This window comes from Centruroides vittatus, unplaced genomic scaffold (assembly GCF_030686945.1).
Source record: "Centruroides vittatus isolate TY-2023 unplaced genomic scaffold, ASM3068694v2 contig_300, whole genome shotgun sequence".
NCBI classification, from domain to species: Eukaryota; Metazoa; Arthropoda; class Arachnida; order Scorpiones; family Buthidae; genus Centruroides; species Centruroides vittatus.
The window spans coordinates 250,376-270,123 of record NW_027121917.1 but is presented as its reverse complement, the minus strand read 5'-3'; the positions used below and the strand labels follow the sequence as shown (position 1 = coordinate 270,123).

The 19,748-nt window shown below is 29.3% G+C and overlaps 1 protein-coding gene across 1 annotated transcript in view; it reads right to left on the bottom strand.

The window, feature by feature from the left end:
* Positions 1-19,748, bottom strand: part of LOC136972676 (mitogen-activated protein kinase kinase kinase 7-like) — a 426,088-nt gene that overhangs the window by 192,419 nt on the left and 213,921 nt on the right. The gene's annotated exons all lie outside the window — the stretch shown is intronic.

Below are 19,748 nucleotides of genomic sequence, written 5' to 3'. Positions count from 1 at the left end.
AAAATGTTTAATAAAATTCTAGATAATACATATGTATAACAAATCATATTATTAAAATCGTAAACCGAAGTTATTTTGATGTAGAAGGCTTCATAAAATCGAGCAAATTCGTATGACGGCTCAAAGGTTGTTTTTCTCCTGCAAAACTTCCTCGTAGCATGCTAATAATTTTTTTATTTTTCGTTATGTAGAAGAAATGCGCTCTTCGTTAGAGTCTATATTTTCTAAAATTTGTAACCCCTTTTCAATTGAACTCTCTTCAATTGAACAGTCACTCAAGTCTCCGTAGATATAACAAACACAGAAATAAATAACAAAATAAATTGTAGCTATGCGTCGATTCCGCGCGACATTTCCGAACATGTAAGCTGAACAATAGTATGGGGGGAGTAAGTAATCAAGAGTTACGTGGCGCTCAAACAAAAAACGAATCGATGAGATTTGAAAATCGCGTAACTCTGGGTTCGCGTAAGTCGGAGTAGCGTAAGTCGAGGTATTACTGTATATTGAACGAACTTACTCGAATAAAGAAGTTCTTTTTAACATAAAAGAATCCGCCGATGCTTAATCCAAATGGAGTTTTACCGTATCTTTTCATAAAGTTCAGCATCTTTAAAAGAACACAATGTTTAATAATAACTTTATAAACCGAAAGAAAGAATTTGAATGTATTTGTCTTACCTTCATTTTAGTTTCTAACGGTAAATCAGCAGAACACAATTTATGGATTTCGATAAATTTTCCGTATATCTTGACAAATTAAAATAATTATCATAAAAAATTTGTAAAATCGATATATAAACTTTTATAAATTACATTGTAATTGATGAATTAATTTCAATATTATTTCACACTTATATGAGAAATGTGTTTAATATACTCACCAAGTTTAAATACAGTATGAACGAATGAACAATACATTCCTTTTATATGATTTTGATTTAACACAAATTACAAAGAAAAACTTTATATAGAAAAACTCTACGCGATTTGTTTTTATTCGGCACCATCGACCCAGTTTTAGAAAACTTTCGTATTCGAGCTTCACATTATTCACACTTAAGTTTTGTTTTTAATTACAATTAGTACAGAAATTTCTGGAAGTGCCCCTAATTATATTTATCAGTTCCATTTTTTTACAGTTAGGTCTATTCTTCAGGAATGTATTTACAGGAGAAATAGGATATATAAATTAGTATCACAAAACCAAATAAATAATATTTGTAAAGTGTGAATAAAAATGCTTGTATTCCTGTTTAAAATACTTATTATTATTCCAAATATTTATCTTTACATCCAATTATACTTTCCAAATAGGCGGGCAGTTTGAAAGTACTATTTTTACCACTAAAAATTCAGTTTCTTTTTCTTTTATAGCTGCGTGATTTGTGAATTTTTTCTACGCATACGATTATCCAAAGATTTAAAAAAATGTGGTTTTGACTGTGATATGTCAACAGAATAGGAAGAACGAGGTAACAGACCTCATCCCAACTGCTTTGTTTTCTTTCTTGTAATTTCTGCGATGTGTAGTTTATCGTTTAGTTGTAAAATTAACAACACTTCGACTATTTGCCAAAGGTGATTGTTTTAGCCTTAACCTCTTAACAGTGAGGGACAGAAATAGCCGTCCAAGGCGATCGAGTGGCAGTGGTGAGGGACGTCAATAGCCGTTCAAAAATTCTTATAAAATACCTGGACCATTTCGTGAAGTCGTAGAATTTTCACGAGTAGTTGGGTTCTCCAACTTTGTTTTGGAATATCCTTTAGTTCTCGAGAAATTACAATAAAAGAAAGAAAATTAAAATAAATATGAAATTTTAGACGGCCATCTATCGACATAAATCGAATTTAAATCTCTCGCCGTCATCTGATTGGTTAAAAAAAATTAATATTCCTAATTGGCTCGCGTCAGAAAAAAGTAGGTGTGACTTCTGTAAATGACGCTATCGGGAGTGCACCGATGCGACCGGAAAAAGTAAACAGCCTACGTCATTAGTCTAACGGTCCTTGTCTGACCTACTTTTCGTAGAATCAACATTGGAGTAAGCTGTAGTAAAACGTAGTAGTTTATAGTAAAACGGTCTTCTCTAATATTCATAGTAATTTGTAATGCTCGGATTTCAATTTAATAAGTATTATTTAGTTCAGAAACATTATAAATACATCATTAAGTAGGAGAATAACGAAAAACTTTATTTTTTAGTATAATACAATTTACAAAATCGAAAGTTCGTATATCGTAATATTATAAAAAACTACATCGAAACATACAAAGTCACCTAATTTACTTAAATTCAGTTCATTATACAACTGTAGATACTCTTGCCTTCCTCAGTTTCCTCAAAACAAAATTCGAAAACTTCAATTAATTCTATAAATATTTAAGCGTCATTACTATTCGAATTAACTGTAATTACAAATATAACTGAAAAATATTTTCGACATAAACCCTAGGCAATAATTATCAAAACAAAATTCTTCAAGTATAAATTTTTCTGATCGAGTAATATGTAATAATAGTTTTATCTATTAGTCTTGCCATATTCTACTTTCTATGTTCACATCCATTTAGTTTCATCTAATTACACTTTAAATGTAAAAAAATCTACCAACAAATAAGTTTTCTAATAAAGATACTACTTGCTAATTAAAGTTTGTATTCTTCTTTGACGTAGTTCTACGTTTTAGCACTAAATTCGTAGACATGTCTAAATAACACGCTTATAAACACTAAATGCCATAAATGTTTCGAAATTAGAACTAGATAATTATATGCACAAATAAATTTACATGCCTTCATTTACATCCAAACAAAGATCAGTTCTCCCAAATTGTCGAAAAATAAATTATTTTCAACTTTTCTTTCTGAATTTAGAACTAATTCACAGTAAACTTTAGGCCTTAAAATATCATTGCAATCAACGCAAAATGTATGAATCCACGTAATAAAAAATTATCGCAGTGAACTTCGAAAAAACGAGAAACACAGAATTATCGAACCGCACTTTACGAAATCTGGCGCGAACTGTCGTATACAATAAACAAAACGAAAATGCTCTTGTCCAATGTCATCAGGTGACAAAAAGTTTCTAAATAAACGCTAAAAGTTTTAAAGAATTCTTTCACAAAAACCGATGAATTTAATTAATACACAATAACTAAATCTGTTTAATAAAGGTTAATAATTTTCCATTATAATTATGCAAATTAGATATAAAAAAGATCATCGCGCAAATTCTCCCGCGAACCATGGATGACTCTTACGTCATCTGGATTGAAGTTTCCTGCAAAATACTGAAAATTTTTATATAATTCTTTTACTAATCCAGTCAAATTTAAATAATATAAAATGTCTAGATCTGTTTAATAAAGATTAGTAATGTACTATCACTAATATGCAAATTAGATATGACAAAGATCACTGTGGGAAAACTCCCGCCAAGATAAAAATAGCTTTCGGTCACGTGATCACCAAGAAATACGCCTTAAATTTAATGTTTGTGTACAAATTAATACATTTTAACTAATGTCATCGTTTAAAATTTAATGTTTCTGTAAAAATTAGTAAATTGTAACAAATTTCATCAAAGACAACAGAATAATTTTCAGCTTATAAAAACTCTACAATAAATGATTATTTCTTCGAAAGACGTCGATATGCACGAATAAATAATAAATATGCAATAATGCTTTTATCCATTTTAAGTGGATATTGTAAACATTAAGCTATTTAATTTGTTTGGCTTTTATAATTTAGTTTCCGAATATTTTACTGTGAAATTCCATTTAGTAAACAGAAACAAAGACAAGCTATTAATTATAAACAGGACAATAGAATAATTTTTACGTAAATTGAGTGAAAATACAGAAAAAAACGAATTATATCAAAGATGGGGACAAACAAGCTTACATCCCTAGAACAGAGCTTATAATTTGTTGTCAATTCCAGCCTGTTCCTACTTTGACTGTTTTATGTTGGTAAAAACTTATTTTTTTAAAATAAAAGTACTTTGTTGTTAGTGAAGAAAGATAAAAGTATCGAAATATAATATTCAGAATTAAAAATATTGATGTATGTCCATATTAGAAATGTATATTTTTTTCCGATATTAGAAATAATATCACGAGAAAAACATTATATAAATGAAATACGGCCATAAACAATTTCTTTCTGTCAAATAAATTACGGATTAAACAGGCTTATCTAGAAAAATTCAATCGCGAATAACTGACTTTAAATATACAGAGGATACAGTATGCTTGTTATGTGATAGTATTTGCGTTTACAAATTAACAGAATTTTCCTTTTTTTTACACATTATTATGCTATAATCTAGAAAACTATGTTTAATAATAAGACATACTACAGAAAGGGTAAGAAAGGAACGTCAGTCATTGTAACTAATGTATTATTGAAAGTTTCATTCATATAGATAATTAATTTTATCAAGATACATTTCTCCAAAAGAAAATTATCGATATTTATCGTAAATATAAGTAAATTTTATTATAATTTAGATAAAAACTCATTTTTTCCCCACGCATGGCTTCTTTCCCCTCCCTCTTACTCCTATACTTGGAACATTCCATTTCATAATTTGATGTAATAATAACGTTTAAAATGATTCTAAATAAAATATTGACACTTAAAGTAGGTTAATATAGGCCTATATTGTCACGAGTCTCAGGTGTATTCATAAAAATGTAATAATCTATACAATAATACTTTCTCACATGCTCCATGTGTTAAAGTTTGCAGCTGTAATTGAAGGTAATATATAAAGAAACAAAATGTTTATATTATCAATAGTTATAAAAGATATCTTATTTTCACGTAGAAAAACAAAATAAGACAGAAGAAACAGACAATCACACGATATCTCTATCCAGGACATTCTATAATTGATTTCAAATTTCTAATGTCGACATACATGAATATTTTTGTGTGTGTGAATATTATATTTCGATACTTTTATGTTTCTTCACTAAGAACATCTTAAAACATTAACTTTTTACCAACAAAAAACAGTCGAAGTAGAAACAGGCTGAAAATAACAACGAATTATAAGCTCTGTTCTAGGGATGTAAGCTTGTTTGTCCCCATCTTTGATATAATTCGTTTTTTTCTGTATTTTCACTCAATTTACGTAAAAATTATTCTATTGTCCTGTTTATAATTAATAGCTTGTCTTTGTTTCTGTTTACTAAATGGAATTTCACAGTAAAATATTTGGAAACTAAATTATAAAAGCCAAACAAATTAAATAGCTTAATGTTTACAATATCCACTTAAAATGGATAAAAGCATTATTGTATATTTATTATTTATTCGTGCATATCGACGTCTTTCGAAGAAATAATCATTTATTGTAGTTTTTATGAGTTGAAAATTATTCTGTTGTCTTTGATGAAATTTGTTACAATTTACTAATTTTTACAGAAACATTAAATTTTAAACGATGACATTAGTTAAAATGTATTAATTTGTACACAAACATTAAATTTAAGGCGTATTTCTTGGTGATCACGTGACCGAAAGCTATTTTTATCTTGGCGGGAATTTTTCCACAGTGATCTTTGTCATATCTAATTTGCATATTAATGATAGTACATTACTAATCTTTATTAAACAGATCTAGACATTTTATATTATTTAAATTTGGCTGGATTAGTAAAAGAATTATATAAAAATTTTCAGTATTTTGCAGGAAACTTCAATCCAGATGACGTAAGAGTCATCCATGGTTCGCGGGAGAATTTGCGCGATGATCTTTTTTAGATCTAATTTGCATAATTATAATGGAAAATTATTAATCTTTATTAAACAGATCTAGTTATTGTGTATTAATTAAATTCATCGGATTTTATGAAAGAATTTTTAAAAACTTTTAGCTTTTATTCAAAAACTTTTCGTCATGTGATGAAATTATTCACAGGTGCATTAAAATATGAATCAGTTCGTGGGAAAATTTTGTACAGTGCAGTCTGGTGTATCTGTGTTTCTGGTTTTTTCGAAGTTCACTGCGATAATTTTTTATTACGTGGATTCGTACATTTTGCGTTGTTTTTAACGGATAAAAGGTGGAAATTTTACTCTGAATATAGAACTTGTTTTTCAGAATATGCTACTTTACAAAAAGAAAAGTTGAAAATAATTTATTTTTCAACAATTTGGGAAAACTGACTTTTGGATATAACATATGGATTTACATGAAAGTATGTATTATTGGGCTACTAATTTATTTATGTTTATGTGTATTGTTGTACTGTAACTTACTTTGTTTTACTACGTTAGAGAAAGTAGGTCACACATTGGATTTCTGACATAAAACTGTCGGCTTTTTCAGAGTGAAGCGGACCTTCTCAATGAAGTGTGTTTTAGGGAAGTTGTGCATTTTTTTTCTGATGCATGCCAATGATGAAAATTGTTTTTAAAATTAAATATCGATCAATGACGATAACATATGTTATAAATGTGAAAATGAATATAAAAATATTTCTACATTTCTTTATTGTTTTGTTGTTTCTTATAGATTAATTTATTTAAATTTATTATATGTGAAGTAAGTTTATTTACAAAATGCTAATATTTTAATCCGCTTTAATATTTCGGTGTAAATTTGAACAAGGAATTTTAAAATTTTAAATAAACGATATACTGAAATTTTCTTTTATTTACAATGATTACGTCACTTCTACAGAAAGTAGAACACGAGACGACCTTCACCCACATTTCAGTCTGGGGGGAAAGGCCGCCAGTTGTAGTCATAACAACCTTTACGTCTTCTATTGTTGTGGATGAAATTCGTTAACTGTCAATTACATTTTCTTGAATTTGATTCGCAGGTTGGAAAAAATCGTCATTACTTAAATGCCTAAAACTTTAAAAAATTTTATAAAATTGAAAATAAATTCAAAAGTTTTGAAAAAATCGTATCGGATGGAAAATCAAAAAAGAATTTAATATAAATTTGAAAAAAAAAATTTTAGCAAAAAATTACCGCGAAAAAAATTCATATATAAAAAAATTATGTGACAATAAAGAACGATTTTTTCTTTGCAAGACGTAACTGTTTAAAAATTTTTTTTCCTAAACGGAAACGAGAAAAACGCGTGGGAAAATTCTTAAAAAAATTCCCACGGTTTATCTCCACAACTAACTGGTAGAGCCGAGTCCGACTGTTCCACTGTTGAGAGGTTAACTTGTCATATACTCTTTGTAACTGCTCACTGTACAAAACTGCTGCTAGAGTTTGATCAACGTTGAAGTACTCGTAATAAACAACATTACTCGAAGACCACCGAACAGAAAATTTTATTCACGAAAAATTCTATTTTAAACAGAAAATAAAACAATTTTTCCACATTTCAAAAAGCGACATCATTCATTTGATTACCTGATACTTGTGAGTTGTGATTTATTCTTTAAATTTCTATCCCTTTAAAATTATTTCAAAGTTTAATGCATTTGTTCGGAATTAAAAGTAGTTATAAATTCCCATATTAAATTTTCTATTAATCGGAATTTTAGTCGAAATAATAATTAATATAACAATATTTAACAATTCTGCTTAAGAATAAAATGAAAGATCAAATTAAACTGAGATATTAATTAGAAATAAAGCAAAAAATTTTATTTTATATAATTTAATAAAATATCATGACATATTTTAGTGTATATCGCACTTCAATAAAAGTTTTATACATCTTTAAATATTAAGATTTTATCAAATTGTTATACAGTAATAACTGATTTGTTCATTCATTCATATATTTATAAATGAGATATAACTCGATACATTTCATTATAATTATATCGTACATTTAAAACATGAACTCTTTCCACTCAATAGTTTCTTTTGTTTAATGAAACGATCCGCATTACAATGCGTTTAATAAAAGGTAACAACACTCGGATTTTAAAATTTATTTCATGTAGTGAGATGGATGATATCGAAGTTTGATTTTATGTATTTCTATGTCTTTGTACATTTACATATAAAGTATAAAATTCTAATATAAACAATAAAAAATTTTTATTGAAGAAATAAGCTTCTTGAATTGGTCAATAATTATAAGATTTAACTCGATATTATTAATATTTATAATAATACTTATATTAATAACTTCATTCTAATATTAAATTGGAAATGTTTTTGAGGTTACTTTCAAAGCTTATAAACAGAATGGCCTCATTTGTTTACGACTGCCTTTTCGGAAAGACAACCGTAAACAAAAATATTGCCTTTTTTTCGGGAAAGGTAATACAGTAGAGCATCGTTATCCGACCCCCGATTAACCGACTTATCGGTTAACCGACCGCGTTCTAGTCAGCAAATTCAAATGTCCGCTAGTGATGTGGCGCTACAATATTTGACTATGTCTTGGCTACTTTAAGAGGTTAATATTATTTTTGTTAAATTTTTGCATGTTTTAGCTGGCAGCACTGGCTCGACCATGAAAAAGAGGCTAGTGTTTAAACCAGGCCTAATACGCTATACTAATAATGTATTTTTTTTATACTTTTCGGTTATCCGACTTTTCAGTTATCCGACCAACCCGTTTAGTCGGATAAGCGATGCTCTACTGTACTTATATTCCCTTGCTCCAAAGTCAGTCCGAACCATCACAGAACGCTTACTTATTTGTTTTTAAAGTAGATTTTTTTTTTTTTTTGTTAAATCATGCCAATAGTATGGCAACCACTAAACCCATCTAAATTGAATTTTTTTCTCATGTAACCACATTACATTTTTCCACTCCTTATTCCAGGTTATGTGATATGAGTTCCAATTCAGTCTAGCAGCATAGCGCTTGTATGAACACATTAGATTTTTTGACTTTCTTTTGGAGATTTCGTACATAAACTTCGTTCCAAACTTAATTTAAAATTTATTTTATATACTAGTACTTTCTATATATTAACAGGACTTATTATACTGGAAAATATGAATACAGATATTTAGTCTTACAGATCAAAAATAATGTTCTTTATTTAGTTCATCTGAACACATACACTAAACTTGTGTTCGGACTTGTTCGTCCCTCCTCAGCAGGCCTTTAAACGACACTTTCTATAATAAACAATAAAAAAAACATTTCTTGGTACAATTATAACTAAAATTAATTAAAAACACAAACATTTCCCGACAATAAATTAAAAATTCTTACAAATTCTGTATTTCCGAACTTCTTTACATTTCCAATTAAACTTACGATCCACAGTAACCATACAATTTGACACATTCCTAATTTTTATACATTAAAATCAGTTTAAAACGATAAATTTAATTATTATCTAAAATATTATTATTTCAATTGACTTACTTCTTTCTGTTTATTCTTTTCTACTTAATTACTATTCTAATTCGTTCCTATCACTTCTTTTATACCTCTTCCTCTCCCTTTTATAACGCTTAACCATGATTGGTGGATCTCTCTACCATTGTTGTTATTCATTATATTAGTTTGCCTAATTATATTTAAATGCTCATACTGTTGTCTTTTATAATTGTTTTTTTCCTTTTTCCTGATTTTTACTGTATTTAGATCAATTGCACAACCTTTTGTATTACAATGGTCAGCTACTGCTGAATTTGCAGTTTCCTCTGATTGCTTGATATGTTCACTTAATGTTATTTTTAATTTTCTTTTAGTTTCTCCTATATATGTTTTCTTTGGATTACAATTACAATCAAATAAATACACTATTCCTTTCTCCTCCGTTATATCATATATTTTTTTTTTCTGTAACATAATTGTTTTTAGTTGAATTTATTTTTTCCGGTAATAAGTTTATTCTATTTTTTATTACATTTTTAATTCTTTCAAATAATTTTGGAACATAATTTAATAAATTTTTTCTCTATCTATTGATTTTGGTTGTTTGTCATTATCTAGTTTTCCAAGCCATTTTTTTATTATACATTTTGGGTAATCATTTAAAATAAACACTTTAATCATTTCTTCTTCTTGTTGTTTTTGTGTTTCTATTTCGCTTGTCCTTTGCTTTATTTTATTCATACACATTTCAAATATATTATATTTCATACTGACCGGAATAACAGATTTATAATTAATTATTTTGGGTATTCGTATTGGTTTAACATATTTCTTGTAAATTAATCTATTATTTTTTCTTTCTATGGTTATATCTAAATAATTTATACTATTCTGTTTTTCTTTTTCTAATTCAAATTTGATATTCTCTTTAATCTTATTGGTCTTATTTATAAAATTATATTTTCATTTGTTTTCGTTTTATCAAAAATTATTATGCAATCATCGACATACCTGCTGTAAAATTCAATACCTTCTATATTTTTGATCTTTTCATCTATTTGTATCATTGTTATTTCGGCCAATTTTGGACCTATACATGTACCCATAGGTATTCCTTCTGTTTGGGTGTAGAATTTCTTATCAAACTGTAAGTAGTTATTTTAATTATAATTAGGCACAATTTAATTACCTAATCTGGTGTATTTATTTTTATTAAAGAATTTTCTATCTTTTATTGTTATGCTAAGTTACATGTTTACAACATCAAGTGATATTAACTTCATATTTTCATTAATTATTATACACAGAAAGTACCTGTTAATATATAGAAAGTACTAGTATACAAAATAAATTTTAAATTAAGTTAAAAAAAAGGACACAAAGGCATAATAATTATACTTTCCAAACTGTCCTCAAGCGTACTCCAAAGTCGAATTTAGCAGGAATATTTCTGACAGAGCTTGTTCTATTCGTAATTTCCTTTAAAATTGATCGTTTCATACGAAAAGTAATTTTTTGCGTCCTTCCAGAAATTTTTTAAACTGCATATTCTTTGCCTAACGTCAAATAATTTCTGATCCCGCAAATAGACATTCCTGATTTTTTAGCGATAGAATTTACTGACTCGCCAGTTTCGCTTAAAAGACTTATTTTACCGTTTTCAAACGCCGATAGTTTCTTGCCCTCAACCATTTTGTGCTTCCGAATTAACAATGCCTTGGTCAAGCAGACCACAATTTTTAATTTACCAACAATAACAAATATCGTAGTTTGGTTCTTTGACATCGTAGGACTTTGGTTCTTTGATATGCAGTTAAATAATATTTGATATTTAACAATTAAATGTAAAAAATTATATATGTGTGTGACTGTAGGGCCGATATCTCTTCGATACCGCGTCAGGATGACATCACTGTGTCCTTAGACCGATACAGAGATCGTAAATTCGCTCGAGCAATTACGTATGGGTTAGACCCGAATGGAGTGAACGGAGAAAATGGTGGAACAAATGCACTCGGAAAAATTTTTATAAATAAATAATACCCGTTTATTTAGACGTAATTTTCTGTTAGGTACAGGTTATTTAGATTTCTTGCTATATAGGTTTACAGGTTTTCTAGATGAATATCATATGCACACATAATTTAGATAAGAACGCGACCGTAATCAACTTTACAAAAGGATGAAAGAGAGAGCTTACAATTAGCCGCGGGTTAGATAAATATCTTAAGATAATACAGTTGAACGTATTAACAGCAGGAAAGTCTCCAATTATCTTCGGAGTAGTATAAGTTGTTCAAGAAGGAGGGTTGGAACCTTGATGACGACCAGTTCGGCGAGAATCGAGTTGATGAGGGTGGACGGCGGCGGTAGATATCCAACAGAGCACACACACACACACGTCAAGTGACAACTTCCATTTTCTTACTCATCGTACACCCTTTTTATATGGAGAGGTGTTTTGCAGGCCCTTCCTTGATTTAATCAGAAAAGACGATTTTCTTGGACCAATAAAGTGATGGGTGACATAGTCGTGACAAATTTTACTCATCTTAACAAGGAACTCAACTCGTGGGAATCGATTTTAAACCGATCTTATCAGAAATTTTTAGCAGTTGATTTCCCGTTAAACTAACCCCTTTTCGTCTACTTCGTTCCGTTTTTGTATAAAATGTAGTTAAATATTTTGATTAAAATTATATAAAAATGTTAAAATTTACGATAAAAAGATCCCGATCTTCACATATGTGTCTTAAATTTTTAAGTTGGTCTTATCATTATTGATCATTAAGACATCATTTTCTTATTAGTAATTGCCTGTTAATTTATTTAGAATCGTATTGTTTCGACCGTTATGTATAACAAAGATCGGTCAAAAAATGACTCCACAAATTTTTACAATTTTGTACTCGGCGTACTTTGAAACGTCGAGAAATGCAAAAGAAAACTTCGGGAGTAATTTCTGTTTGTATAAATCAAAACAAAAACACCTGAGATGCAAAAATAAAATTTGGCTCTGTAAACCCTCATAACAATTTAAGCGACAGTCAAAATTTTTCTTGTATAAAATATAGGTAAAAATCTTGTAGCTACCGCTTCCAAGCGCCAATCTTATCTTTACCAAAGAAAAATTCGTAAAGACAATTTTGACTGTCGTTTAAATTATCATGATTTTACTTAGCCAAACGTTTCTACATCTCAGATGTATTTGCTTAGATATCAGTTCTTTTCGTTTAGTAATTGTATTATTACGTCAAGCCAAGATCGGTGGCCGATCCTCGACCGACGCTTTCGATACGCCATTTAGAAAACCGGTTATAAAAAGGTTTTAATATGCATAAATATGAGGATTTTTTAATTCGACTGACATTTTGAATAAAATTCATTTTTCTGCATGGAATTTTAACCTGATAAACATAAAATTAAGCCGTAAAACTAAAATAGCTCTATGGGAAACTCCGGTAAACTTTGACGTAGAGATCCGGAAATTTCAAGTTCCTCACTGATAACGAGAAAGATTTAAGTTTAAAAATTGAGCTTTCTAGACCCAGTATTTTTCTTTACCATCGTCTGCAGTGACTGATGAAAAAGAAAATACTGTTCAGTTTTTTCGATAATTTTTGCACTTTTCAATTACTTATATTTCAGCAACCACTTTATAGAAAGTCTTGAAATTTTGCAAGCTATACAAGAAAACAATTTTCTTTCGAATGAAATATTCGAAGTTACTTCAGGTGATTGAGGGCAGAGAAATCGGTCCCCGAAAATCAGCGACTCTGGTCCCTGTATATATAGTCAGTCAGTAATTTTTTTACTTGGCGGGGAGTCACTACCGTTACTCCTGGTCTTAATGGCACGATTTGTTCATCCTGTTTGAAGCTTACCCTGTGCTTTTTGTCGAAATTTTCTGAAATTTGGCAAAAAAATTTCTTGTTAGTGGGATTGGTGCTATTAAATTTTGGTGGTTAAAAGTCGAGGGGGTGGAGGAATAATGGGGTGTATCTTCAGTAGGGTCGAATCTAATGACGATTTTACACGTTATTTGTATTTACAATTTTTATAAAACTCATTCCTGCTCTCAAAATTAAGCATATTGCCTTTTTCTAATAGGTAAAAATATTAAAAAATTTTAACAAAAAATATGATGATAAATAGCTACACCGAAATTTTAAATGTTGCCAGAAAGTCGAGAAACTCATTGCTGATTTATTTCATCCTCGTGTTAAACCGATACTCAGAAGCAAATACTGTTTATGGACCTGCAAAAAGAAATTCCAAATTTATTAGCAGTCCCTCATGTGTGACATGACTAACATTTTTATGGAAACGGAAACGCGTAAGCGATGACACTAAAGGCATATTTCGGATAATTGAGAAGGAATAAGACCTGTATTTGTAAATAACTAACAAGTTGTTATCGTTATTTGAAAATAACTATTAATTTCGCCTTTCGCCTGTCTTCATAACAGGCGAAAATTACAACTTTTACGCTTTAGTCCTACTCTCTCTTTGGTAAATCTGTAAATTTTTTCTCATTGTCTATTTTTAAAATTAACCTCGCGTTGGCAGAAAATTTGAATAAATTAATGTACAGTAGATCAAATGTATGTAACTAACTGCTTGATTTTATTATCGGGATTGCAATCAAACGTAGCATCAATATGGGAGAATGTCTAAAAATTGATGACATCATATTTGCGTGACCCATACAGCCAAGCACGTAACTGGAGCGGTCGAGTAGTAAAGGACCGGACTTGACATTCAGACAGCCTGTTGAGAATTAAACTTTATGAGAAGGCTTTAACAAACCCGATCGTAATGCTAGTAGCCTATAATCTTGGGACTTTTTAGCCACTGTAAAGTGAATTTTAACGAATAAAATAATAATGTATGCTTAACACGACATCACAAGCTTTGATCGGGTGATATTTCCTTTTGTTTACACAAGACAGCGTTACTTTTTACCACTTGTCTTACAAGATCAAAAATAAAAAGTGAATATTGTCACGTAAGTATAATGTGATGCTCGAAATATTTTATCCCGTTATTTTGTAACTTCTTTGCCAATAATTAAGAACAGGGTTTCAGATAATCCTGAAATCCTGAAATCCTGAAAAATTTTTGAATTTCAAAAAACCGTTTCCTACTTTGGACAAGTTTTGGGAATTACCGTATACTAAAGTTTTAAAAAAAATTGTGAAAATAAGTAAAATTATCAATGAGTTCTGTAAACAGTCCACATTTACCATACATTCTTACACTCAACTTCTATGAAACAAAATTTCTGTCGGGTGTTCTTAGTCTGTGTAATATTTCGTCTTTAAAACAGATAAAAAGTTCACACAATGAGCCACAAAGCCACGTCAAGGCGACACCCATTTTGTGGTAGTTTTTTAGCTTCCAGAAACTGACCCTGATTGTTTGACAGAGTAACAATCAGAGAATAAAACTGGATATTCGTTGCTATTCGATTTATTCAGTAAATTGAAATCATTTGCAAAATAAATCAATGCCTGTCATTCTAATAAATTGCTCTTATCGCAATTCTCAGTACAAATTTGTCATTTAAAACTAAATATAGCAACGAATATATAATTAGTTTCAAAACATAAATAATTCATATTAACATATTTGTATATTAAAAAATATATATATAAAATACTATATAAGTATAATATATAACCTAAATATATTTAATTTATAATTAAATTCATATTACTAAATAAATAACATAATAAAATTTAAACTATTGGAAAACAACAATAACTAAACTATCACAAAACACCAAATAGTAACAACTCATACTTTCATGCTTATTTTAATAGCGGCACGATCTCGCCAAGTTGTGTTACCGTCGTAGGACTCTTGTAGAATTTTATAGAGACAGCAAGGCTATTCGCCATTCAACCGTGGATAGTAACAGGGGATAGTAACACCATCCCCTGAAAATAAGGCTCTTACCTAACTATTATCAAAAAGAAAGTTTAATCTTGTGGATAAATATTCTAAATTTTGCTTTACAAACTTTTAATTTTTCCTTAAATGATTATTATACAGTTTATAATATAAACTTGATATACTGAACGTATGTAAGTGTTTGTGTGTGTGTTATTTATCACTAACACGTGTGAGATAAGCAGGGTATCGGGGGTTAATCCCTTCTGACCACTTACTCTGCACAGGATGATAAAGCTCGCTCTCGGAGTCGTCAGATGGATAGGAAGGATAAATGAGTGGGGAGTGCGTGCGAGCGTGTCTGTTAATCAACTTACGAGACAGACGGGTTAAGGAAACCTGAACTAAATTCAGCACTACTAAAAAAAATGTTTAGCCACGGTGTGGGTTGTCAGATATTTCAAACCCTATCTCTATGGACGAAAAAATTCACTATCGTCACCCCACAGCTGATGGCTACTTGATTGCAAATATTCTACGACAAACACTACATTATCTCGCTGGATCTTTTTCCTCCAAAAATTCGAATTTGATATTATACAAAAAGCAGGTAACTCACAAAAATGCGGATGCACTTAGTCGTCTTCCAATCCAACAAATGAAAGAAGTTGAAACTATTTTCTCAGTGGCCCAAGTGGCCAACTTCCAGCAGCAGGATGATCCTTGGCGACCTGTTATACAAACATTAAATGACGACATAACTACAGGAAATAATTATAATCTTAATTTAAAAGAACGAGCTTTTATCGCTTCGTGGTGGGAAAATACGTAATTTGACGGATTGTTGTAGGTGGTAAAGGTTATTGGAGCAGGTGTAGACGTTAAAGTTGTTCTCAAACCAAAACAAAACGACGAAGTCAAACATTAATTGTAAACTTTAAGTTTTGAAGTATGAGAATGAGTGCCTGGATGGGTGAATGTTTACATTCAGAAAAGGGGGTTATAAAAATTCCCACGATGTTGTTTCTCCGTTGTTTCGAATTCGTTAGTCTTTAGGAAGGGAAATAATTAAGAAAAATCGCAAAAAATTTCGGATTTCACATTATTGTTGAATGTATGTCGTGACATTCAATAAAAGAGTCGAGAGTCAAATCTTGAAGTTTCGTAACGAGTATTTTCTTTGACTTCTTTGAGATTTCAATTTTTCTGATAAGTCTACAATTGACTTTCTGTTACGAACACCAAAACACTTCATTTCTTTGTAATATGTCTGCTGTTATTCAAACTTTTAACACAGCCTGTGAGGTAATTGAATTCATTAGCTTTACTGAATTAAATCGCTAATCTTAACTTTACATGAAGGTGGTTTCTTTGTAATTAGAAGTTCTGTCAACACAGACAGCGATGAATATAAGGCACTCACCATCTATAAAATAATATTTACAAAATTTATATATATACCTAAAAAGTGTTACATAATTACTACGATTCTTTCAATAAAATAGATTTGTAAATTATACATGCAGTCATAAATAATATTTTAATATACAGGGTGTCCCAAAAAGATGTACTCACTCTTTGATACATAATTAATAATATGTGTTTTTAAATTTAGTAATAAGTTTTAAATTAATGTATTTATTTATTTGTTTATTGATTTAACTTTTTTGAACTGCGTGTTTGTCAAGACACGTCTATTTACAAAAAAGTATTTATATATTTGACAATCAAAGAATGAGTCTTTTTGGGACACCCTGTATATTGAACGAACTTACTCGAATGAAGAAGTTTTTTTTTACATAAAAGAATCCGCCAACGTTCACTCCAAATGGTGTTTTACCATATCTTTTCATAAAGTTTAACATCTTTAAAAAGAAAATGTTTAATAATATTAAATTTATAGACCGAAAGAAAATATTTTAACGTATTTGTATTACCTTCATTTTCGTCTCTAACAGTAAATCAGCAGAACACAGTTTATCGATTTCGATGAAGTTTCCGTACATCTTGAAAAATTAAAATAATTATCATAAACAAAAATTGTAAAATCGGTATATAAACTCATATAAATTAAATTGTATTTGATGAATCAATTTCAATATTATATTATATGACACTTCTATTACGAATGTGTTGAATACAGAATGAACGTAACGACCAATACTTTTTTTTAAATATGATTTTCATTTAACGCAAATTACGAAGAGAAACTTAATTTCAATTCTATGCGATTTGTTTTGATTTTTGCACCATCGATTCAGCTTTAAAAAACTTCTTTCGTATTCGAGCTACGCATTATTCACATTTAGGTTTTGTTTTCAATTACAATTAGTAAAGAAATTTCTGCGAATGCCCCTAATTATATTTATTAGTTTTGTTTTTTAACAGGTAGGTCTAATTTCCGGAATGTATTTACAGGAAAATTAGGATATATAAATTAATATCAGGTGACCAAATAAATAATGTGGTTTCTTAAAATATGAATAAAGATACTTTTATTTTTTTGTTTAAAATAGTTATATTCATCCAGATATTTTCCTTTGCATTCAATTATACTTTTTTAATAGGAGGGTAGTTTGAAAATTCTATTTTTAGCATTAAAAATTGAGTGTCTTTCTCTTTTATATCTGCGTGATTTGTAAATTGTTCTCTACGCAACGACTACCAAAGATTTAAAACATGTGGTAACTCGACGGTGATAAGTCAACAGAATAAAAAGGATTAGGGAACAGTTCTCATTACAATTGCATTCTTTTCTTTCTTGTAATTTATGATATGGGTGGTTTATCGTTTACTTGTAAAATCAACAACACTTCGATGATTTACCAAAAATGATTTTTTAATCCTTAATTTGCCATGTACCCTTTGTAACTGCTCTCTGTACAAAATTTCTGTTATAGTTTGATCAACATTCAAGTAGTCGTTATAAGCAACATTTCTCGAAGATCACCGAGAGATTTATTCGTGAATAAAATTATTTTAAACAAAAAATACAAGCATTTTTATTCACGTTTTATTCACAAGCGACATTTTTCATTTGGTTACCTAATATTTGTGAGATTTAATTTATTGTTTACAATTCTATCCCTTTAAAATTATTCTAAAGTTTAATACAGTTGATCGGGATTAAAAGTAGTTATAAATTCCCATATTAAATTTTCTATTAATGAGAATTTTAGAAAAATAATAATTAATATAACACGATTTAATAATTCTGCTTAAGAAGAAAATGAAAGATCAAATTCAACTGAGATATTAATTAGAAATAAAGCATAAAATTCTATTGTGTACAATTTAATAAAATATCATGTCATATTTTAGTGTATATCGCACTTCAATATAAGTTTAATAGATCTTTAAATATTAAGATTTTATCAAATTGCTATACAGTAATAACTGATTTGTTTATTTTATAATGTATTTATAAATGAGATATAACTCGATATATTTCATTATAATTATATCGTACATTTAAAACATGAACTCTTTCCACTCAATAGTTTCTTTTGTTTAACGAAACGATCAGCATTACAATGCGTTTAATAAAGGGTAACAACACTCGGAATTTAAAATTTATTCCAGGTAGTGAGAAGGATAATATGCAAGTTTGATTTTATGTATTTCAACGTCTTTATACTTTTACATTCAAAGTATGAAATTCTAATATAAACAATAAAGAAATTTTATTAAAGAAACAAGTTTCTTAGATTGGTCAATAATTATAAGATTTAACTTCATATTAGAACTAAGTTATTTATATTAAATTGAAAGTGATGTTTTTGACGTTATTTTTCAACGCTTATAATCAGAATGGCCTCATTTGTTTACGATTGTTTTTCTCGAAAGAAAATTGTAAACAAAAATATTCCCTTTTTTCGGGAAAACAATATTTTTACTTTTTCGCTCTTTAATGTAAGCCCAAATCATCACGGAACCCTTACTTATTTGTCGTTTAAAGTAGACTTTCCTCTTCTTTGTTAAATCATGGAAATAGTATTGAAAATACTAGGCCTACCTAAATTGAACTTTTTCTCATCTGACCACATTACATTTTTTCACTCTTTATTCCAGACCATGTGGTATGTGGGCCAATTTAGTCTAGCAGCTTTGCGCTTGTCTGCAAGCAATGGGTTCCTTTTGTCTTTCTTTCGTAAATTTCATACAATTGGCAGCATTAAACTACGTCCCAATCTGTCCCTAAGCTTACTCCAAAGTCGGGTTTTGCAGGAATATTTCATACAGAGCTTGTTCTATTTGTAATTTCCATTAAAATTGCTCGTTTCATACGAGAAGTATCTTTTTGCAGCTTTCCGGTACTCTTTTTAACTGCAAGTTCCTTACCTCAGATAATTTCTGATCATGCAAATAGACCTTCCTGCATTTTTAGCAATAGAATTTATTGACCGGCCAGTTTCACTTAAAAAACTTATTTTACCCTTTTTAAACGCTAAAAGTATCTCGCTTTTAACCGTTTTGTGCCTCCGAAGTAACAATGCCTTGCTATACAAGCAGACGACAATTTTTGATTGCCTTAGCAACAATAACAAATATTGTAGTTAGATAAATTT